At 44.5% G+C, this 23938-nt stretch overlaps 1 long non-coding RNA gene across 1 annotated transcript in view; it reads right to left on the bottom strand.

Moving 5' to 3' along the window:
- Positions 1-1590: 1590 nt before the first annotated feature.
- The window catches only part of LOC146340273 (uncharacterized), a 133699-nt gene continuing 111351 nt past the window's right edge, over positions 1591-23938 (bottom strand). The window contains exons 3-5 of the long non-coding RNA XR_014784515.1: positions 6610-6812; positions 5351-5437; positions 1591-4041 (exon numbers count right to left, since the gene is read on the bottom strand). This is a non-coding gene — a long non-coding RNA (uncharacterized LOC146340273). The remainder of the gene's footprint in view (positions 4042-5350; positions 5438-6609; positions 6813-23938) is intronic.

The following is a 23938-nucleotide window of genomic DNA, read 5'->3' as shown; positions in this document are numbered from 1 at the left end:
TACAACTCAATTTAAGAGGTCTTTATTTGGCTGGCACATTATGCCTTTGGATCATATCCTTGACTCAAATATATCTATTGACTGCTTTGAATAGAGAACGACAGAAGAATCTTATAGTGATTTATTATCTACCCCAAAGTGAGTCCCGTTAAATTCAGTGCAGCCAATTTCCCAGGTAACTGGGCACAGGAGTGCAGCCTGAGTTTAATGTAATGTTCACGTAATTCATCACGAGCCTGCTCTTCGGTCCTGATTCGCACACAAGCAATACACATCAGCAACGGATGTCACGACAACATGATGTCCTGCGCTGTTATCACAGCCACTTCAGGAAAGACAGTAGATTGTATAGTTATCTGACAGGCAGGGTATAACCCTAAAACTATACAACCTACTACCTCACCCCAAAGGACAGTCTGACTCTGGAATGGATGAAGTTCAGCAATTCCCAGGATTGCATTTCAGTGACCTGGAAGACACAAAAAAAAGCTGCTGGAGAAAAGTTAACGGCTCTGCATTTTGAAACAGCACATCCTGTTAGTCAGCCCATACGCTATTGATTGATAACGTCATGCTGGCTCAGAGGTAAGTCCCACTGTGTTCGCTGGGCACTTACTCCCAGGTAAGTGCGCACAGGGCTGCAGCCTTAACCACAGTGTAGTCTTGAAGGAAACCAAATATTTACATTGATCGTGCTTTATCTTTTATGTCATGAAAGTCTATCTTTATGGCGACTGCCATATAAACGGTGCTGGTCGTGATCCTGCACTGTGTGCGCATATGCTGTCCAGGGCACGCAGCTGCTGGAAGGGTCCCGCCACCGAGCGCACCTCCAAGGCAGGCTGGGGGTGAGGGGGGCTTCTTCACTTCCTGGGGAATGCAGGGAGAGGGGGAGCCTGTTGCAGCACCCTGCCAAGCCTAAAAAAATCACGGGGACTCTGTGGGTACCTACTTCATGGCGGCATCTTTCACCTGATTGAGAGCTCACCTCTCTGGTCCATCCTTAATAGCCTGTTGGGGAGGGGAGCCAATAAAGCTCTGACCATGTGCATCAATAACCAACTTAACAAACTTCCTAGTAAACAACAATAATAAACCTGCAATCCTATGCAGATTTACTTGGGAGTAAGCCCTTCTGTGTGAAGAGAAAACTCTCTGGAAAAGACCCTGATGCTGGGAAAGACTGAAAGCAAAAGGAGAAGGGGACGGCAGAGGATGAGGTGGCTAGATAGCATCACTGATGCAATGAATATGGGCTTGAGCACGCTCCGGGAGAGAGCAGAGGATGGGAAGGCCTGGCGTGCTATGGCCCATGGGGTCACGAAGAGTCGGACACGACTGAACAACAACAACAACAACAACAACAACAAAGCCCCTCTGAACTCAGTGGGACTTACCTCCGAGTACAGGATCAGCTGCATGTTGCAGCTATACAAGTGTAATATTTCTTACTAGAGATCTACCAGACCAATTTTGCTAAATTTTTTTAAACTGAAGCTTGAGCAGTGTAGACATGCAGAAGATTTTGAAACTTTAAACAAGCTTAAAGCTCAGGCTTTAATAGCTAAACAGTATGTGTGTTTGCTCTGCGCCAAACAGCACCTGATCTGACCTAAGGTATTTTCGGTCTGCATTACCTGCATCTTCCCGCTTCCCTTTTTTTCTGTTTCTGTTTGGGTTTGTTTTTATTTGTTTTGCTTCATGGGCAGGCTTCACAGGGCGCTGCTAGGGGCAACAGCTATGCTTCCCCCCCCAGACTACATTGAATCGGAGCTCAAGGAGGGAGGGGCTGCTGATGCTCTGCCCATTTGTGGATTTGTGTGTGTGTGTGTGAAAGGGGGGTAGTGGGCAGGGTGACGTGGCAGGGTGACGTGGCAGGGTGATGTGGGGTGCAAGACCAGTGCCATATTGGAAGGCTCTGGCTCAGGGCAGAGGAGAGAAAGGCATCGTTTTTTTCTTCTCTGCCCCCTTGCCTTTTCAACTTTACACATTTTGTTTTTCTCACCTTTTGTTTTTCAGGTCCAGGTGGGGCTTCTTGGGTGGGGGCTGCACCCTGCAACAGAGGAGGGATGGGCCTGTCTATACTTTCAAGTAATGGGAGGAGGTTCTTATTGGAAGGAGGGAGGCTTATTGTGTGGGTGAATGAGAGGGAGGGTGGTGGGTTGGAAGACCCGGTTGCTATGGCGGGGGGGGGGTTGCTTTAATGTAGTGGGAAGAGGTCATATTATTGGGGTGCTCATTGAAGGGAACCTGATGTGGGACATAACTGGAAAGTTGAGAGTGGAAGAGGGAGGGAAAGAAGGAAATGCCCCCTGAAATTTGACATGGGGTTGAAATTTCCATTTCTGATCATGTATACTTTCACCCATAAGTGCATGAATAATTTTTCGCATACTGGCTCTCAGGTGATCTGGTTATTTGGGGCTCACAGATCAGGGGTTAGGAACCATATACCTCTACCCCCCGCCCCAGGCAGGATGCTATCATTAGGTGACATTAGGGGCCGGGCCCCTCCCCCTGACATCACTGGGTCCCTGGCCGAAGTGCTGGCTGAAGCTCTTCTAGTTGGTGCTTTGGTAGGGAGCTGGTTTCGCTCGTGCTTTGCTGAGCAGTGCGCTAAGTAAGGGAAATCCCCCTTGTTACCTCCAATCTGTTGTTAGGGGGAATGGGACACAAGGGAATCCCCTTGATCACAAATTGGACGTAACAAGGGGATTCCTCTCCTTGCCTCTTCCCCAAGTCCCTGGTGGTAGCCTCCAGGCCAGGAGTGGGGTTTGGGGAAGTGAATGGGCCGGGGCTGTGGAGGGAACCCAAACCTCCCTGGGCCAGACTGGGGCCATGGTCTGGAGGTTCCCCGTTCCAGTCTCAGAGGATGTATCTATATTATACACCCCGAAGTCTTAACATACAATAGTCTTCAGAAAAATAATCTTAGCAATCCTGAATGTTTAGGCAGAATAATGCATTCTGTTCAGAAAGAACAGCGTCAAAAGCCAACATGCACTACTGTTGTGGGAGAGTCACGTGGGTGTTCAGAAGACGAATCTTTTATCTCAGATTCTCTGCCTGTAAAAAAGCAGCACTAAATTGCTTCACAGGTGAGTCATAAGCTCCATCATAAATATTAACTACAAACTGTTAGTTTTAACCCTGATTATCCTGTGGTTAAAAGGTTTGGCTACATTAATGCTTAATGTGCCTGTTACGAAATGTTTTGCTCAAGGGTGAATGCCAATTACTTTTTGTTTTTTTTTAAAAAGCTTGTAAATTTAAACTTGTTAAAAATGCTGCTTAATAAACCAGAACGGCACGTACAGAGTCTGTCTAAAATCTATTCCACAGGAGGAAAGCCGATACTCCTCCCCCACCCTATTTCCAACTGTTTCAGTGCTAAGTGAACAACGCCCTTTGCTCTTCAGAAGATTGGAACTGATGCTAATAAATACCTCAACAGTCTCTCCTTAAAAGGCACCAAGCCAGTTATTTCTGTTATGTAATAGGAAAGATGACAGTTTTAAGGCAGGAGAGACATAAAATCCAGAGGCTCACAATTGCCAGGATCAGGAACTGAATAGAGCGTTGTAATTGTACATTACATAAATAGGGTTGCCAATCTTTCATTTAAAAAAGCGCCAGAGTGAAAAGCAGCTTTGGGGGAGGACCATTTTCATCTGGATTGCAGCACGGGGGATATTCCAGCTGGGCTTCTCCCATTGCCCCTATTTAAATGAGAAAAAAACAGACATATTAAACGCATCTGTGCATTTAACATAGCATCTAGTTTGGTTCTCAGTTACAAGCAGGGCCAGGGCAGGGTTAAAACCACATGATGGCATGGGAATATGCAACAATAAGTCTGCTGTCTCCACTGCCTTCTGGGTTAATTTAAGGAGAGGTGAAGATTACTGGCATCAACCCCAACAAAAAAGCTGGAGTGGGGCCCATGCTGTGGGAAGTGACTTGCTCACACGCCTCCCGGGAAAGTGCTCCACGTGGGCCCACTCCGCATGTCCTGGTGGCTGCCCTTCTTCTAGATCCAGCCTATGAGAGACAGGCAAAAAGATACATCTGTGACCATATCCAAAGCAGCCTGTGTCTGCCTGTTCAGACGCTGAAAGCTCCCTACAGGCAAGAAAAGTGGGACGGCCTCAATGTCTGACTAAGCTTCTCGACCCAAGGCTGCTAATCTGCTATTAATCTGCTGTAGTGACTTTCAGTTTTGCTGCAGAACTGAGATCCGAGCACTACACAAAGAGTGTTTCTTTTCCTGCTGTTCTGCTACATAACCTCTAGGTGGCATGGTGGTAGAGCGGAATAGTACAAACACACAAGTGGAAATAGTGTTTTCTTTCCATTTTACAATTACGTACCACATTTTTCCTGCTCTAAAAAAAACTTGTCGAAAGAACCCGTACACAACCAGGAGTAGCGCATGATAAATGCCTCGTGTAGAAAAGCCCTAACGAGGCTTCCACACTGGCAGCTTCTAAGTGCTATTCAATCATTATTTTTCCACTATAAACTACACATGGCATTGCATTTGACTTTCTACACTTTGGGGATCTTACTATGTGACATAGCTGTGTGGCAGGGACAATTCTGAGCATGCAATTCTTTGTAAATCAATACTTCTTTGATCGGGTTTTAAAATCAAATATTTAATTTGTAGTAAAGCACTTTTTACTTAGGCAGTGTTGCATGATTACTTCCATAACTGTTTTAAAAAGTGGCCTGACGTATGTTTTAACATTAATGAAAAGATCTGCAAACAAAAATAATAGTGATAAAATGGTGCCAACTAGAAAGGGATTGCTTACTTATTGTTAATCAGTTTAAGAATTTATACTGAAATGCCTTTTCATATAAACAACATTGCACAAATATTTCAATATTTTTAAAGAGATCCAAACAAAAATTGTTACAGCAAAAATTGAAAGGTCAGTTAGGGTGCAACCCTATGCATATTATGACAGAAAACAGCCCTACAGGTCCCAGGATTTCCCAGCCAGCATGGCTGGCTGGGAGTTGTAGGACTTGTTTTCTGTGCAAGCATGCATAGGACGGTATCCTTCAAAAATAAACATGCTGATAAAATGATGCTGATGAGAAAGGTAATAGTGAACGTGTGCATGATGATAAGCTCACTAGACATGTCAAAACCATGCCTCTTTTAAACATTAAAAACTAGCACTAAGGTGATCTGCACCGGTGGAGACGGCACCACTGTTCCATCTTCCCCTTCCCCCCACCCCCCAAAACAGATGTTCTGTGGTCTAAAAAGACATAGAAGAATAATGGGGAAAACACAAGAAAACAATGATTTGATGGTAGGCTACAATCATATACCCACCTGCCTGGGAGTAAGCTCCACGGAGCTTCATGGGACTTATTTCTGTGAGAACTCATACAGGATTGCACAGAAAGTTCTGCAGACGCCCTGTAAAAAGTGAGTAAATGAAGTGTGACTATTCCAGAGTAAACACCTAATGCACAAATACCCCGGGTTGCAGCTAATTTTCCCTAGCATTTGGGAAGGGGAGGAGCAAGGAAACGTAGCCACAATAAGAGCGATAACAACAGAAGGAAGACACACTTGGTCAGCAGCTCCTCTTTCCCACTATGTCTGCCAGGCCTGGCATCAGTAACCAGCATACCTGTGCAACTGCTGGGGGCCATGTGCCCTGGCAGGGCCCAGTGGAATGACTCCTCCTACCACCCCTGCCATGGGGCCTTTCCCAGCACGGCCTCCAGCTTCAGCCACCACTTGGGTCCCCCAGCAGCAGCACTGCACCACCAGTCACTCCCCTCGTCCTCACTCCAGCACGTGGCAGCACGTTTGGATCTGTGGCAACGCTGAGCATTACGTCGTGGGTGATCTGATATGGTGGTTGTCGGCAGCAGATCGGAGCCTAGTGGCTGTTTTGTTTCTATGAAGAAGTGCTGCTGCTGGGGTGAGGATGTCTGGGTGAGTAACTGGCACTGGGTGGAACCCCAACTGCGGAGGCAGGAATGCTGGTCAGGGCCCAAGTTGGCAGCACCATGCCAAGGATCCGTTAAGGTCTAGTGCCAGCCCTGATATCGTAGAATCATAGAATAGTAGGGCTGGAAGAGGCTGTCCAGCCTTGTCTTGAATGCCTCCAGTGTGGGAGAGGCATATCTCCAACCTCAACTTTCCTTGCCTGTAGGAAGGGAGCTTTCATAGTTGGGAATGGGCAAAGGCCAGGCTGCTTTTTCAAGGTAAGTGTAATGTGCAGCCCAGCTCTGTGAGGTCACAAGGAGATTCAGAGACTGAGTCTCAGCCTGTTAGAGCAGACCGCAAAGAAGACCCTCTGTCCTTGTTTCTTCAAACCCAGTCTTACAAAAGCAGATGGTGTTGGCAAGAAAAGGAGAGAAAGGATTCAAATAGGTTGCAATTCAGCCGATGATAAGCACTTTTAGTTCCCACTGGTGTGTGCGTGTGCGTGCGTGCGTGCGTGTGAGAGAGAGAGAGAGAGAGAGAGAGAGAGAATGTGCTTAACTCGAATGAAAATTAGGGGAACTCAGAAATGCTTAAATTTGGCTGGACTGGGGCTGTAACAGTTTTCCATGATCCTTTTTACCTGTACTTACGCGTTGCTTTGCTGCGTTGGTGCCAATGGGCTTTATGCGTCTGCCTAACATGGTGGTGAAATGTGGCATACAACAGCTGAACAAGGCAGCCGCAGTGAGAACTCATGCTAGAGTGTGTTTCCGTGATCTCAACGGGAGGCAGCGATGGCTACCAGATGGTCCGAGCATAGAAATCCGTACCACGCAAGCCTTTGATAAGAAACCTGTGTGTGTCGGGGGGGAGAGAGATGAGATAGTATTGAGGAAGAAAAATAATTACCTGAAATGACAATTCCAATAAAGGTCTCATGTACAACATTTGACAAAAACAAAAAACAAAAGGAGTGAGGAGGGGCAAAGGCTATGAAGAAGATTCTGGGAATTTTGTGGAAGCCATTTTATTTGTTTGTTTGTTTATTAATTACATTTATATCCTGCCTTTTTTCCTCCAAAGGAACTCAAGGTGGTGTACATAATCCTCCTTCTCTCCATTTTATCCTCACAACAACAACCCTGTGAGGTAGGTTGGGCTGAGAGGCTGTGACTGGCCCAAAGTCACCCAGTGAGCTTCCATGGCCGAGTGGGGACTAGAGCCCAGATCTCCCGACTCCCAGTCCAGCACTCTCGCCACTACACCACACTGGCTCTTAGCCTTTAGGTTATCCTTTGTCAGCCATGAATTAATTTGGTGTTGGGATTTACTAAAGAGGTAGAGAAACATTTAATTTTCCGGCCCAATTTTATGCATGTTAATTAAGTAGTACTGAGTTCAGCAGGAATAACTCACTGGTAAGCGTTCCATGTTGTGATCCACACAATCAAAGGCTTTTATTTTCTTGGGCTCCAAGATCACCGCAGACGGTGACTGTAGCCATGAAATTAAAAGACGCTTGCTCCTTGGGAGGAAAGCTATGGCAAACCTAGACAGCATAGTAAGAAGCAGAGACATCACCTTGCCGACAAAGGTCCGTCTAATCAAAGCTATGGTTTTCCCAGTAGCAACGTATGGCTGTGAGAGCTGGATTATAAGGAAGGCTGAGCGCCGAAGAATTGATGCTTTCGAACTGTGGTGCTGGAGAAGACTCTTACGAGTCCCCTGGACTGCAAGGAGGTCAAATCAGTCAATCCTAAAGGAAATCCACCCTGACTGCTCATTGGAAGGACAGAGACTGAAGCTGAAGCTCAAATATTCTGGCCACCTAATGCGAAGAGAAAACTCTCTGGAAAAGACCCTGATGCTGGGAAAGACTGAAGGCAAAAGGAGAAGGGGACGGCAGAGGATGAGGTGGCTAGATAGCATCACCGATGCAATGAATATGGACTTGAGCATGCTCCAGGAGAGAGTGCAGGACAGGAAGGCCTGGTGTGCTGTGGTCCGTGGGGTCACGAAGAGTCGGACACGACTTAACAACAAAGCGTTCCATGGGATTGCTGCCGTAGAATTCCTAATTACATGAGTTGCTATTTTCAAATCTATCAAGTTCTCACCAAACAACATCCTACTGGTAACAGGTGGAATATCACTACAGCGCAACACTACAACAAGCACGGGGAGGTAAGACGTGCAAAACTGGGATTTGGGGAGCCCAGAGAGAATGGGGTGTACTTCAGTGGTGCTAGAATGCTTGAGATCCAGCCATCCAGACCATGGGTGAGCAACTTGTGGCCCTCTAGATGTTTTGGCCTATAACTCCTATCATCCCTCTCCATTGGCAATGCTGGCTAGGGCTGATACGAGTTGTAGGCCAAAACATCTGGAGGGCTACCAATTGCCCACCCCAATCTGGAAGGACAGGTCTGGAAAACATTCGCCAAAAGAGCCCGCTGTGGAACATGACAGCAATTCAGTTGCACAACCGACGCGGCTTCCCTTTTGTAACGTTCTGCTGCTCTTAAATGGACTTACTGCAGTTGAGTGTGTGCGCCTTTAACTCACAGAATAAGGCTTTTATGTAGTTAAACCTTCACTTATGGAGTGAAAAGAAGGCTTCAAGGTGTCAGAAAGCAAGGAGATCACTGCTGCCATGGTGTTCAACAGTGTGCTATTCTCAGTGTCAATTATTCATGATGCTTTTGCTGAGGGCTCTAATTTTACATAAGTGAAAGCAACAAGGGAACTGTTACGACGATCGGCTTAGCACTGAGACATGGAGGCTCGCTCAGAACTAAAGGCTTCCTTAGCTGTTCAACATTTTGCAGGCTTCCTATTCCTGCACATAGCCTCCTAACTGCTCTTTCATTCAGTAACCCTAAACCCAACCCAGCTAGGGCTGCGTGTGTGTGTGCTGCCCCGATCGCACGACCGGTGATAGCACCAATCAGCGGTTCAGGTGGTGGTAGGGGGATAAATGCAGCCACTCAGCCCTACCACTGGTCTGCTGACCAGGGCACCTCCTCCAGCTAATGATGCGCATGCAGAAACAAAGACAGTGTGGAGCTACCCGATGTTCTCAGGTGCCGCTCCCAAGTAAGACATCACTTGCTCTCTCTGGTCTTCCGGAAGGGCTGGGCTCTGGGTTCCTACAAAGCCAAATGACATCTGCAGAGGCTATCAGCAGAGCAGGAGCCCTTGCTCATGTTATGGAAGTGCCTCCCAAAAGAATCGTAGGGCTGGAAGGGGCCTGCAAGACCATCGAGTCCAACCCCCTGCTCAGCGCAGGAAGCCTGATTCCCAGGTGGTCTCCCATCCAAGTACTAACCAGGGCTGGCCCTGCTCAGCTTCCGAGATCAGGCGCATCCAGCCCAAGCGATCAGGGGTTCAAGGTTTCAGTCTTCTTGACTATGCAATTCAACCCCCCCTTTTTTGGTACAGCCTTGTCAGACAATTTTTAGCTCCCTAAATTAAATTTACTGTTTTAATTTCCGAACTCTCGTTTGCTTGCCTTAATTGTGACTTTAAGCTCTATGTATTTATTTTCATGGATGAGAGGAAGGGCTCTATTTGTGGAAGACCCCTCCATCCAAATTTGGAGGATTACTCCTCCCCCCAACACAACTCCCCCCATTTGGCAGGGCCTCCTGGCTCTCTGTGTAGCATTTTCAGAGGGCTGGAGGGGCTGCCATGGGAAAGAGCAGGCAGGGAAGTCCACTTCCACCAGCACCGTTGATCCAGATTAAATCTGGATACAAGCCTTAGTCATGGCCAAACTTCCTGAGTTTTACTTTAAAGAGAGGTGGAACAATGAACGAATACACAAAATAATTAGAAAAAAATGCTATTGGTGTACGTCCATTCTTTTCAACCAAACCAGTTTTCCTTTAAACGGTTCATACCGTATCACCAAACTTGTGGGGTGGGAGGCAGGGCGGAGAGGCAGCTCCTGTGCAGCAAACTCTCTTTTTCAAAAATAAAAAATTAAATTAAATGAGTGCAGGTGGTATATGTATGTGAACCATAGCCCTGGTTTACTATTTTCAAGAAAAATGATCAGATTGCAAGCTCCTTCCCTCCCTCCCTCCCTCTAATTCTCTCTGGAAGTCCTATGTACATTGTTAGTGCTAGATAAATAAAAAATAAAAAAGCCCAATACTGCATCATAAAGTCCAACCACTTTTCCACCTAAGGTGGAAAAAAACAGAAATCAAGTGAATGCTGTCTTTTACTGGTAAGGCTTAAGACTGTACGAGATCTAGCAGTAAATGTTAGAAATGTTTAGTGTCATTTTCATGGTTTATATGTTTATTTATTTGATTGACTGATTTGTACTCTGCCCTTCTACCAAAAATAGCACTCAAGGCACAGTTTACACTTATGGTAATGTAACCTGTAGATAATGGAAATGAGGATGACATTTGGACATTTACTGAAGGAACTCAGCTGGCCTTGAGCTTTATTTGTATCTGTCAGAATGTTCTGGTATTTCCCGCTAGGCCTCTTAAATGTGAAGAGTTATACGACGTATAATAGTAATAATATAGTACTTATATAGCATGTTTCAAGTTTTCGTAGCACATCACAATTCCCACAGTAACCCTTACGATCTGTAAGGCAAGCGAGTATTGTGAGCCTAATATTGTTACTTCAGATGTAGATACTGAAGCTGAGGGAAAGCAGCTTGTCAAAGGTGACTGGCCCAGTGAGTTCATGGAAGGGAAAAGACTAAAACTAGGGACTTCCTGATTTGTAGCCACTAAGCTATACTACACCAGCTCTTGCAAATTCACAAACCAGTGTGAGTAAAAAATTCAGGTCTGGAATGCTTGCTTCCTAATAATCTTGTCAGTCAGCACTATCCCCACAATGACCGCTAGATGTCATAAAGCAATCTTGCAAACAAGTGCGGGCAATTAGATGCTCGATGCAGTAGTGTGCTACCTCAGCAAAAAGCTGTTTAGACATGAAATCTGTTTAAATGTGTTATGATCCACATAATACACATATTCTCTCTCTGTCTCTCTCTCTCTTCTCACACACACACGCACACACACACGCGCGCATAATGGAGGAGCATGTAAAATTGCTAGGCTTTATCAAAAGACCTTCTCTTGCCCACGACCATGTGCTTGCAGACATCATTATGAATTTGTAAGTGTGCTAAAACCTTCTCGGCAGCAAAGATCCCTGCCTGTGATTCCCACCCCCCAGTTAGGACACAACCACACATCACCTTAGCATACAGCCTGAGACGTGCATGATCCTTTGTGACGCTGCAGGGGATCTTGGGTTGCACCTCTTTTGAGAGAGTGTCCTGCACTGAATCATCGCAACCTCGTAGGGTGCAGCCATCTGAGGCAACTGCCTGGATTGCTTGTGAAAATGGGAAGATGCTCTTTGTTCATGGGCCACTGGTCTAACCGGCCAAATGCCGTCCACTCAGGCTGGCACTGGCTCTCTAATTTATTTATTTATTATTTATTTATTGCATTTATACCCTGCCTTTTTTCCCTTGCAAGGAACCCAAGGCGGCTTACATGATCCTCCTCCTCTCCATTTTATCCTCACAACAACAACCCTGTGAGGTGGGTTGGGCTGAGAGTCTGTGACTGGCCCAAAGTCACCCAGTGAGCTTCCATGGCCAAGTGGGGACTAGAACCCAGATCTCCCAGCTCCTAGTCCAACACTCTTGCCACTACACCACACTGGCTCTAAGGTTTCAAGCAGGATTCGTTGTTAGCCCTGTTGCCAGGGAACCTTGAAATCTTCCCTGGAGATGTTGGAGCTTGAACTTGGGACATTGCACATGCCAGGCATATACGGCACCACCAGCCTATCCCCCCCCCCCCCCCGTATAGTCTGGCTAATCCTGCCTGTGTTTATTGCATTTAGGAATCATGAAACTAGCCTTTTCTGAGCTCATCAGGGCCAATCTGTAGATGTATGAAGGTACCCAATATCCTATGCAGTTCTGTGGTATAACACAATGGATCCTAAGGGTTGGTTCACATGTTAACCTCTCAGTGAGGAAACATGTGGAACCAAGTCTCTGACTTCATCACATGAGGCAGAAATCCCACATCCTTACCAGGGTTTTCTGCTTCCGGTTTCTTTGCGGGATTACGATGGGCTCCTTTTCACAGGGAACATGTGATCTGAATTGAAAACTTCCTTTCTGGGCAATGTTCTATATGTTTCATTATACAGCACCATCTAGTGGCTGTATTGTAGCACAACGCTGTCATTACACACTGCCGATATCTCACATTAACATTTGTTATTAGCTTATCTCTGATCTTTTAAAAAGCGGGATAAAGTTCAAAAAGTACAGAAAACACTCTGGAGGTTGACGACATTATGTAAAGGACCCTCAAATGTCCATGAGTGTGCAATAAAATCACAAGCGTGCAATAAAAGAAATGCTGCCTCTCTCTTGCCTTCTTTCCTTCCCATTATAGCAAATGCAGAACCAGGGGGAGAATCTTTCCAGGCATGCCACTCTTCCCTTGGTTCCTCTGATCCTCTGGCAAGGCATTTACCACCCATGCCACCCACTTCACCAGTCTACCTGTGGCTGCTCTTATTAGCCAGGGTGGGTATGGGTCGAGTACACATGTTGTTGGCTGGACCTCTCCAAGAATCCTTTCCCCCTCCCCAGGTTGCACAAACTGAAACACATCCAATTTAAGTGGACAAGAGGTGAACTAACTACAGCATCAAAGAGAGCAATCCTATGGCCCCTAGACAGGGTCTAGGGAGCCACAGGATACTTTGGATGCCTGGATCCGAGGTCAAAGACACTGCTCCATCCTTGGACTCAGGAGTCTGAGCTCCCCCCCCCTCGCAGCTGGCACAGAGAGAGCTGTATTGGCTGCCTCTCTGAGGTTACAAAGGTGTCCTCGGAGAGGAGGAAAGGGGGGATCCCCAGAAGTGGGGAGGGGCCTGGGGAAATGGGGATATGAGCTGACTCCAGCCTTCCCCAGCCTCTTTCCTTCCCCCTCCCCGACACCTCAGCTAAATGGGCGAAAATGCCCGTGTAGCTAAAATGTGGGGGGGGGGAGTGCAGAGACGAAGATCACCTCTGCACTCTTTCTGCTCTTCATTGGATGGCCATAAGCCTCTGAGTTTGGAGGCTTACAGCCATCCCCATTGGACAGCATCTTAAGTTGGAATGGATATGAGTGACAAGCTACTGTGCAGTCCTCCCCTTCACCCTGTGAGCTACGATGTAAAAGGTCTCTTCTTCGGAACAATTCTGGTCGGCTTTGAGTGGATGGAACGGTGGTGGAAATCACTGGGAATTTTATCCTGGTGCAGGGAATTCTTACCTGATTCAGTATGCAAAATGAAGCTTACATGTCCAGGGAGAGAACATTCAGCAGCAATCATGCCAACCCCCTGGACCGTTTCCCCATTCCAGAGGTCAACCAGGGCTTCAACAGTTTGTGTGTCAGGAAACTCCCCAAGAGCTATCAGAAAACCACTGGGATCCATCAGCCTCCTGAGGCAGACTATCTTAATAGTTCCCGTGCCTCTGCAAAGGTCTGGGGTGCTGCTGAGCATAAATTTGGCTAGGCAGTGGCATTGTCCATGACAATGGAGCTATATTAAGTTCCCAGATCACTCTCATCCGACCCAACAACAAACAAACAAACGAGGTCCAAGGTGTGTCAAGCCAAATATGCGAGGCTAGATGTCTGGGCTTATGGGAGTAGAAGTGCAAAACATCTGGTGAGCACTAACAGAATCCCTACTGTGTTCCAAGCACCCAGCTCTAGAAACACACCCCAAACCTGGTGAAGGCCAGATGGGACACCTGGGAGGAATCTTTATGGAAACGTATTGAGAATCACTTTCACCTTTTCTCCACTTTTTCCTGAAATCAGCTTTGGTTTGTCAGCGGCACACTAAGCTGAAAAAAGCAGACTATACCCTTCCCAAACCAATGGCTTTCACAGGTCACACTGCACTCTAATCCGCCTTACTCTGGGGTGGGGTGGGCAGTGTCAACCAAGTATGAGAGGCTTGGTCCCTGCCCCCTCCTCAGGGACAGGAAATGTATTGTAAGGGATATCAGGCATCCAGAGAAAAGGGGCAGAGCCTTTTTTCTGGAAGTTTCCCTACATCCCACCAACAGCTGTGCTTGCCAGTCTTTCTCCACAGAAACAACACTCCCACACCGCTAAGGCGTTAAACCCTTAAAGCAGTGAATCTTTAACATATCCCAATGCTGGATGAAAGTCTCTGTAAACCCCGCTCCCTTCTGTGCATGTTTACTGGGAAGTAAGAAATAAATCTTACTCCCCTGCAGTGAATCTGTAATATATCCCAGTGCATACACAGCCATGGCATATTGCTAAAGCATCAAAGGGTTAAAACGCTAAAGCTGTTTAGCTCCTTAAATGCTTTAGCACTTTAACCCTTTGGCGCTTTAGCAATATACCCTGGCTTCGTATGCCTTGGGATGTGTTAAAGATTCACGGCAGGGGAGCGAGATTTACTTCTTACTTCCGAGTAAACATGCACAGAAGGGAGATATGTTAAACATTAAAAAGCAGGCTGGCTGCCTAACGTGAATGAGTGTCCCCACTACTGCGATATTGTGAGGGGTCGCTGCTGCACTCTTGGGGATTTTCTTAATGGGAAAAGCTACTTAGACTGGGGAAACAAGAGTTTCCCGTAACCTTCCACTACCTGCTCTTCCACTACTGACCCACCAGCACCATAGGATTCTTCTGATAACAGATGAGAACAACAAGGAAGCATAGCGTAGTGGTATGACGATAAAAGAGATCTGGGACAAGCTGGCTGTAGTAGCGATCAGAACCATAGCTCCAATAACCAGCTGAGAGCTTCCTCGTGTGGAGGCTCTCCTGAGGCCTCAGTGTGACCCAGGCCTTACTTGTAAGTCAATGTGTTTAGGAATAGACTGCCTTGCTGCCAAAACTGATGTTTAGATGGGTGCTCACAGCGCAACACATGGTTTTAAGCGGTTAATTCTAGTGTAGGATATTCATACTCTACCTTGTTCATGTGTAAATTAACGTCTGGTATATAGCAAAGCTTTGAAACGATTGCTCCAAATATCTTTTTCTCCATAAATATCAGCCATTCTGAATCAACAAGCCATGATAAAAACTATTATTCAGAGTCTAAAGTTATTAAATCAGCATTTTAATACTGCCCAAGAACTGTATACCGCTATAACTGTATCAAAATCTTGTACGCACAGGCAATTTATGGCAATGCAGCATTACTACCTTTCATTTATTTTTCTGTTCATCCTAACGTGACGTTTAGAGGTAGTTCAGAAATAAGCTGAACCATTTAGACCCAGGTTCAGCTCAGCTCATTTCGAAGTCAATTTTGTCAGGTTTCCCCCTATGAGTACCCAAACCCATGCCCACCCACACAATCAGTATCATTCCAACATGCTGTGAGGGGAAAACGATAGCAGCAGGCAGCAAAAAATAAAATAAAATAAAAGGCTGCCATTTTCCCCGACAACGCCCTGGAATATTTATTTATTTATTTCTATACCGCCCAATAGCCGAAGCTCTCTGGGCCGAATATTGCTCTGTCTGGGCAGTTGGGAGAAAGAAAATGGCGCCTGGGCTGCTGAAATAAAGGTGCTACCTTTTTTCCTTTGCAGGTAGCAGTGAAGCAAAAAAAAGAAGGAAGACCCATGGTTGCTTCTAGTGGTGAAGAACCCTCTCCCCAAATTTCACCACTCTGCCATGTCCAGAAGTCAGAATTTGCTCCTCTCCCGATGAGTATTGCCAAAATAATTTTGCTGAACTTCACCTTAGCCCTAATCAAAATAAACTTAGACCCAATACAAATCTGAAGCCATTTTGCAGCCTTATCACATGATGTAAAGATTAACTTGGAATTATGAAAGTATTTTTATGTGAAGGCTTATTCTATGGTGTATACAAACCTTGTAATTTGGCTATTGGGTGGTATAGAAATGTAATAAATAGACAGACAGACAGACAGACAGACTGACAGACAGACAATTCCCCATTCAGAGGTGATATTACAACTCTTAGAACCAATATTTTCACAAGCAAATACGTATCGATTCCCAGCAAATGCCATTTCCCACTTAAAACAAACAGAAGATGTACATGTTGGGCCCCAGATGAAATACTTGCAATTGAAGCCCTAGAAAAACTGGCTAAATACAGATAATCCAGCAGGAGTTTATCAGGGGATTGATGTAATCTATGGAAATTACATTACATAAATGAAACAACATTAAAACTACCTCATTAGGCTTTTACTTCCCAGGAGAACTCCCAGAATGATAGTACTGGAGGACCTTAACATACATGTCGAGGGCATTAGATACGGAACAGCTCAGGACTTCATGGCTGCCATGACAACCATGGGACTGTCCCAACATGTCATTGGCCCAACACATGTGGGTAGGACACACTTTTGATGAGGTTTTCTCAGTTGGGCAGGGTGATAGTGATATGAGGGTGGGAGATTTAACATCTATTCCCATGTGGTCAGATCATTTCCTGTTGAGGCACAGACTTCCAGGGGCTTTTCCCCTTTGCAAGGGAGGGAGATCTATTAAAGCGATCTGCTGGTGGAGGCTAATAGATTTTGATGGATTCCAGACGGCTCTGGGAAATTTTCCAGCTGGTATGGCTGGTGCTTCTGTTGATGCCCTGGTTATGCTGTGGAACATGGGGATGTCCAGGGCGGTTGACATAATAGCACCTAAGTAACCTATCCCTCCTTGCAAAGCCTGGGCAGCACCATGGTATACATCTAAGCTGAGGGCAATGAAGCAAGTGGGATGACAGCTGGAACACAGGTGGAGGAAAACCTGTGCTGAATGTAACCGAACACAGTTTAGAGCCCATCATCATACCTATACTGTAGTGGGGAGGGTAGCAAAAAGCGTTTCTTTTCCACCTTCACTGCATCTTCACAGTGCCACTCAGCAGAGCTTTTCTGGGTGGTGAGGGGTCTGTTACAACCTGACCCAGAGAGAGAGAGAGAGAGAGAGAGTTGGTTGTACCATTGGAAGCATGTTGTAACAAGTTTATGTGACACTTTGGGGTTAAAGTTGTTCACATCAGTTACTGCTATCCCAGTAGTAGAGAAGTCCAGTTGTGTTGGATGAGTTTCAGTCATTGAGGGCTAGGATGTGGACAGTGTGCTTGGTCATGTTTGGCAAACATTTCTATGCTTGACCCTTCCCGTTCTTGGCTTATTACATCTAGTAATTCATTCAATGCTGAAGGCATAAGTGAGTTAGGTTTGATAGATGTATGGCGTATGCTACATCCTGTGGAGTGGAATTATCCTTTTTTTTTCATCTGTCCGTCAAAATGGCTTTAGATTATACTATTTTTTGGTCTCTTCTCCTCTGTTTCAATGTGTGACAGCATGTGCTATTGATACAATTGCTATCTCAAACCATGTTCCGGTTCATTTAGGAATTAAATTGCCTAATTTTGTTAAGCTTTTTGGCACTTGGCGCATGAATGTTTCCCTTCTTAATGATAATAACTTTAAAACACAGACGGCTTCTGAACTTAATGAATATTTTGAGATTAACAAAGGTTCAACCACTTCTTGTGCTATAGCATAAGAGGCCTTTAAGGCATATATGAGGGGAAGGATTATTGCATATGCTTCTTAAAACGAAAAGATTAGGGTGATACAAGAAGAGAATTTGGATAAAGCAGTGAAGTTCTCATTAAGTCAATTTACAGCCTGTCCCTCCCCAGAACTTTATCAACAGAGTAGAGTGTACTAAATATGAATGGGGTAAACTACATGAATCTAAAGCAGAGTTCATGTTGACTTGTCTGTGTCAGAAGTATTAGGAAAGGGAAGAAAGGCCTGGCAAGATTCTAACATCTTGGTTGTAACAACAAAAAACTTAGAATTGCATATTCCATTGATTAAAGATAACCACCACAACAATGTATACACTACCCCAAAGGATATAAATCTAGTGTTTCAGAAAATTTTATTCTGAACTATACAGGATGGATATGGATCCTACGACTCAGTAACTTTAACGTTTCTCTTCAGATTTGGTCCTTCCACAATTGGATTTATAGCAAAGGGAAGTACTTTGCAGTTGAGGAGTTTAAGTGTGTTATTGAGAATATAAGGAATGGGAAAGCTTCAGGGCTACTTCTTTTTTCTATAGAATGGTATAAGGAGCAGTTGAATTTGTTGACTCCTAAGCTTTTTTGTCTTTATCGTGAGGCTTTTGAATCAGGAAATTTACCAGCATTGTTATATGATGCTTAGATTTCTGTTTTTCCTAAACCTGGGGGCAGGGGGATCTCCACAATAACGGAATGCAAAGCATGTTTGAGTATAATCTGGGTTTTCATTGAATTGGATTTGGTCTATCAGGGACACTGTACAAAGCAAGAAAAGCTGAGTGTATTGGACCTTAAAAATCCACTTTTCACGGGTCACACAGTGCTTGAAAGCAACATACTTCCAGGTTGGGTGGTGGAATAGAACTGAACGTCATCAACCCAGCAAGTGCTACTCAACCAATGAGAGAGGCTTATTTCCCACCCCTGTCCAGGCTCCTCCTGGCTACCATGTTATTATCCCTGACAGCATCTGAAGGTTCCCCATAAGAGCACCCCAGCAGCGCAATTTCGCTCCATTCCAGCCAACGGTCAGGAAATTAGAGCTCCCACTCCTTTTCTCCTTTTCCAGAGAGTAAATACAGGGATCTAGGTGCTTCACTCATTGACAGTCTGCACCCTGTGTTGGCCAGTCATAAAACCCCAGTTGTGCACTTCCAGGGAGTAAATACAGTGACCTAGCTGTTTCATCCATTCTCCGTCTGCAGCCTCTATTGCCTGCTTTCTCCCCACTGAGAATCTGTAGCATCTTTTTCCCATTGAGAAAATCAGAACTGTGCTGTTTCAAATACTAGTGATCTACTGAGAGGAGGTGGCCAGGAGTGGGAGCCTGCAGCACTGGTATTTTGCTGTACTGATACGGCAATACAGTGAAAACTAAAGAAAACAGGAGAGGGAGGCAGCTGGCAGAGGCAGCAGCAGCACTAGAAGAGGGAGGCAACTCCAGCAAGTCCTTTCCCTCCATGCAGAGAAGCAGCGAAGTAACACAAGCATCAGAGAAGCAAAATTATGCAAGAATCAGAGAAGGCTCTCAAGGGGGACGGAGTGGGAAATGGAGGCTAGTTACTCCCACTGGCAAAAAGGAAGTACAGCATGATTCTGAAGTAACAGAAGAGCACTCTAGCGCTTTTATGAGTTGGAAAGGCAGGCTAGTTACTCTAGTTACCTAGGTTACTGAGGTCACGGTCAGGAGAAAGACACACCCCTAGAAATGCCCCGATCATACCGAATTTAAAGGGGAGGGATGGGCACACAGCAGCTGAACTGCAGGAGAGCCAAATTAAGAAAAACAACGGAGTAAAAGTATTCTGTAAAAATGCAGCTTCCCCACAGGTAAACTCTGGGGTGGCTGCAGACTGGCCACGATGTAATGTGCCGCAAAGGACCTCCAAATGGTCCCAGTCTGCAGCAAATCACCCATGAAGGCAGGCCCCGGTAAAGATCATACCAACTTTGCAAATTATAGGCCAAATTCGGCAGCAGTTATTTTGCTTGATGCTGAGCTATCAAATAGTATTTGACAAATTACACTGGCATTTTATGTCTGCAACTTTGGGGAAAAACTGGTTTTCTGCATGAATGTTTAAGTTGGATTAGAACGTTGTATTTCTCTCCTGTGTCACAAGTGATGACAAATGGAATTTTTCAAGTTTTTGTTTAGAGAGGGGCATAAGGTAGGACTGTCCTCTTTCTCCCTTGATTGGAACCCTTGGCAATGCAGTTAAGCAGAGCAGAGAAGTTCATGGGTTTGTACATAAGCAGATGAATATAGAACGGTTTTATATGCGAATGACTTGTTATTTATCAATAGGTTAAAGTATTCTATGCCAAAATTAATAAGATCAATCGAAATCTTTGGTATACTTTCAGGTTATACTATCAATTTGTCAAAATGTGAATTAATGTTAGTAGATAGTATTAAGATACCCCATGTAGTTACTAAGGGGGCAATCCTATCAGATCTGCCCTGGGTACTCGTGAGCCTCCGAACTTGGAGGCTTACATGTATCCACTGCAGAATGGGTGTGTGTTGTGCCTCCCGCTCTGCATTTTAGCTAGACAGGCATTTTCACCTGTCTAGAGGAGGCTTCGGGGAGGGAAGGAGTCTAGGGACGGCTGGGGATAGCTTGTATCCCCACATCCCCTGTCTCCTCCCCTTCCCACCTACTGGCACGCCCCCTTTACCCTTCTACAAGCTTGCGTTTGCGAGCTCGTAGCAGCGGCTGGTGTGGTTCTCTCTGTGCTGGATGTGATGGGGTAGGGGAGGGGGTGGGGAGTATGATTTCCTGGTTCCCAGGACAGAGACCTGTCTCTGACCTTGGACCCAGGAAACTGCAATATCCTACATCCCCCAGATGCTGTCTAGAGGCTATAGGATTGCTCTCCCCATGATAATTTCACTGGTGTCCAGAAGCTATAACATGGAATATAGGTGCTTAGACACATTTCTCAAATAAATAATTTAAACATATTACAGGCAGAAATATCTCTTGATTTGGAAAAATGGGCATCACTTAATTTAAGGACTTCAGGTAAGGTTAATATATTTAAGATGAATTTTTTATTATGCATAATTTATGCATTGCATAAATATTCCTTTATATATTCCCCAAATGCATTTTTTAAAACTCTGTGCAGCATTTCGGAAGTTTATTTGGGGGATCTCCTCTCCGGTTTTCGCTTAAGGCGACGTAGTTGCCAATGAGGGAGGGAGGATTTAATTTTCCAGATCTTAGTTTATATTATAAGGCTTACCTTTTATCTTATACCAATTATTGGAATATATCTTTTTCATTTAATACTCCTCCATGGGATGTTTTGGAGTCAAACTATGTAACACCTCTTTTTGGCTGGATGGCTCTATGATCTAGGCACATTAAAAAGAACAGAACGGTTCCACCTGCAATTTCGGCAACTAGAGAGACATGGCATATAATGTCTCATCAGCTGCAGTCTGACTCTTATTCTCATGCTAAATCAACTTTATGGGAGAATCTTGATTTGAAAATAGGAAAACTGCATTATTTAGAGGAATTGGGTTGATAGTGGAATTTATACTTTAGATCAGTTAATAGGATCAGACAATAAGTTTTTACCATTTTCAGTACTGCAGAGCAGATATCACTTCTAGTGCTGGTTGGCAATATATTCAATTACAGCACCTTCTGGTGTCTATATTGGCAATGAGTGCTTCAGCACCTCCTATCCCGTTGGAGGAATTAATTGGCCCTTTACAGAAGGCTAAGCCTACAATAGTTGTTTATAAATGTCTTTTGAAGACATTTCTTCAAAATATACAGTGTATGTTCTGTATATTAGAGGGGGATGGAATAGGGAACCGGAATGCTCTATCCAGCCTAATCAATGGAGAGTTGTCTTAGCTTTCATATGTACTATTAGTCTAGATTGAAAATGGAGACTGATTCAACAAACATTTTTGTTTCCTGTCTATTGGAAACAAAGGCTGGTTAAGAAAAAGTGGTTAGCTCTGGTAGATGCTGGCGATGTAATGCAGATAATGTGTCGCTGAGGCATATGATGTGGGCATGTCCTGTAGTGGCTTCTTTCTGGTTGGAAGTTACTGCCCAAATAAATTTTGTTCTAGAAAAATCTGTGATAATTGTGGTTGCTCACAAGCTTTTAAATTATATTCCCGTGATGTCAGGATTAACAGTTGGACAGGAAAAGTGGATAGAGACAGAGCTGAAACAAGTTTGTTCCTAAAACCTTCCTACAAAATTATTCCCTTAATCCTGAGTATTCGTTAGGTATTCTCTGAATATTCAGGAAATATTTTATACTGGTAATTGAAATCTAATAGTAATTCATTTCAATACTTGATATTTGACATGCAGTAGTATTGTTATTTGATAGCTGACATCCAATGATATTTAATATCTGATCATATAGATGACAAACAGTGCATAGTATTTGATACTTGGCAGCTCGTGAGATTTCGTATTTGACAACTATCACAATGAAGGGGGGACGGAGACACAAAGTCTGTCCTACCTCTATTCTACTTGTATTTTGTCTCTAGCTGCAACTCACCAGTAGTTCCTTTGGAAAAGGGTTTCTATGCTTCCAGGAAGAAAGATGTTGGTGTTTATTTAATCCTTACCATTATAGAAGCTCAAAAATTAGACATTTTATCTTGATATATTACAGGGTTTGTGTATGGTTTCAAAGGAATTTTGTGCTCTTTCCAAAAGTATTTAAATTTCTTAAAGGAAAACTGGAAGAAAGACAACTTGGTACTTCCTTGCTTAATTCTGGCGTTGCCCCAGGCAACGTTCAGCACCAGGTTACAAAACGCATTATTTTGTCATTAATTTACAATGGAAGTTGAACAGTACTAGGGATAGTCGAGTCACTCTGTATCCAGTCTGCGTCAGTTCCGCATATATTAAATCGTAAGTCTGTTCTCTCCAGTTTCCACATCAGTCTGCAATTAAAAAAAACACCAAAGGCACAAATGCCTACATTCGTTTTCATAAGCAACTGTCCTTAACATGTGCATTTCAGAGGGAACTTTCCCTTATATGTATATTTTGTACACCAAATATATTTATACGCCACTCTCTGTACTTAACTTTCCCTAAGATGGGTTGGACTCGATGGCCTCGTAGGCCCCTTCCAACCCTACTACTATTCTATCATAAGATATACATTACTGTATGCAATTTTGAGCCAAGAACTGCACCGCAAAATTCAGAAGAGGGTGCAGTACAGAGAATAGCTGTATCCCAATCCATGTATTAGGTCTAGGGAAGTGCAATCAAGTTAGACTGGTTAAAAATGGGGACCAGATGAAGAACTCCCTGATCCGTATTGGGCAGAATCCATAGAACTGTGTCGATGCACACAAGTGCTACCCAGGTCCTCTGGACAGTTCTCTGGAGGATCTCGTGACCTTCCAGAAGCTGCACACAGTAGGGAGATCTCAGAACTGGCACAGCACGGACCAAAGCGCCTGTGTGCGAATCAGAAGCGATGCCTGAGGCTATCTGGAACTTGCCCGGTGCTTTATCAATGAGGAAAAACACAGGGGGCTGGTTGATATACGCCAGCAGCTCCTGAAGGATTATCTTCTGGCATTCATGAGATGACTGTTACTAAATATGGACTGGCCCATATCTGCATAGCTTCAAAGGGTAGGAACCTCCTCTGGGCACCTGGTACATGACCACCTGTACCTCTGCAGGAATGTGTATGTGCAGCTTAGTGATTTTAGTACAGAGATCTGTTTCAGAGCTGGCGAAATTGTTTGAAACTTATTTCACAAGCAGGGCTGTATTCAAACTGCTCACTCTTAGCATGCTTCTGAAAAGATAACAGCTGTATATCTTCATGCTTCTTGAAACAGGCATCTAAGTTTCCCTGTGTTTCCTCTTCCTCTTCACCTGTGTCAATGTTGCTTTTTTTCACTGTAGGTTTTATCCTGGTAGGACTCCCACTCCTTTCCCTTTACAAAACACTGCTCTCCTTCATTGCCATTTCCTCTGATTCCTTAGAAAGTAGACCCTGCTCTAGCTTGTTGCGCCTCCAAAAGCTGCTATTTTAAACAAAGATTTTATTTTGATTCCATTATGAGCTATAAACCCCTACGCTTCAATTTCCCATAAAAGAGACCCTGCTCCTATTTAACATATTTCATAGCCCTTAAAATATTTAATACATTGATTTGTCTCATTGAACAGCTGAAGATAATCTGTTTCAAGTGAGATTCATTTCCCCCCTATAAATCTTTCAGTCAATATAAATACAATGTATGGGGGTTAAATTAGCTTAAAATGGGTACTGACAATATTTGGCATTATTAATCCATTTTCAT

This window comes from Heloderma suspectum, chromosome 7 (assembly GCF_057233095.1).
Source record: "Heloderma suspectum isolate Gila_16-S chromosome 7, 16-S_ref, whole genome shotgun sequence".
NCBI classification, from domain to species: Eukaryota; Metazoa; Chordata; class Lepidosauria; order Squamata; family Helodermatidae; genus Heloderma; species Heloderma suspectum.
Note: the sequence above shows the minus strand (reverse complement) of the source record. Positions and strands in the feature narration are given on the sequence as shown.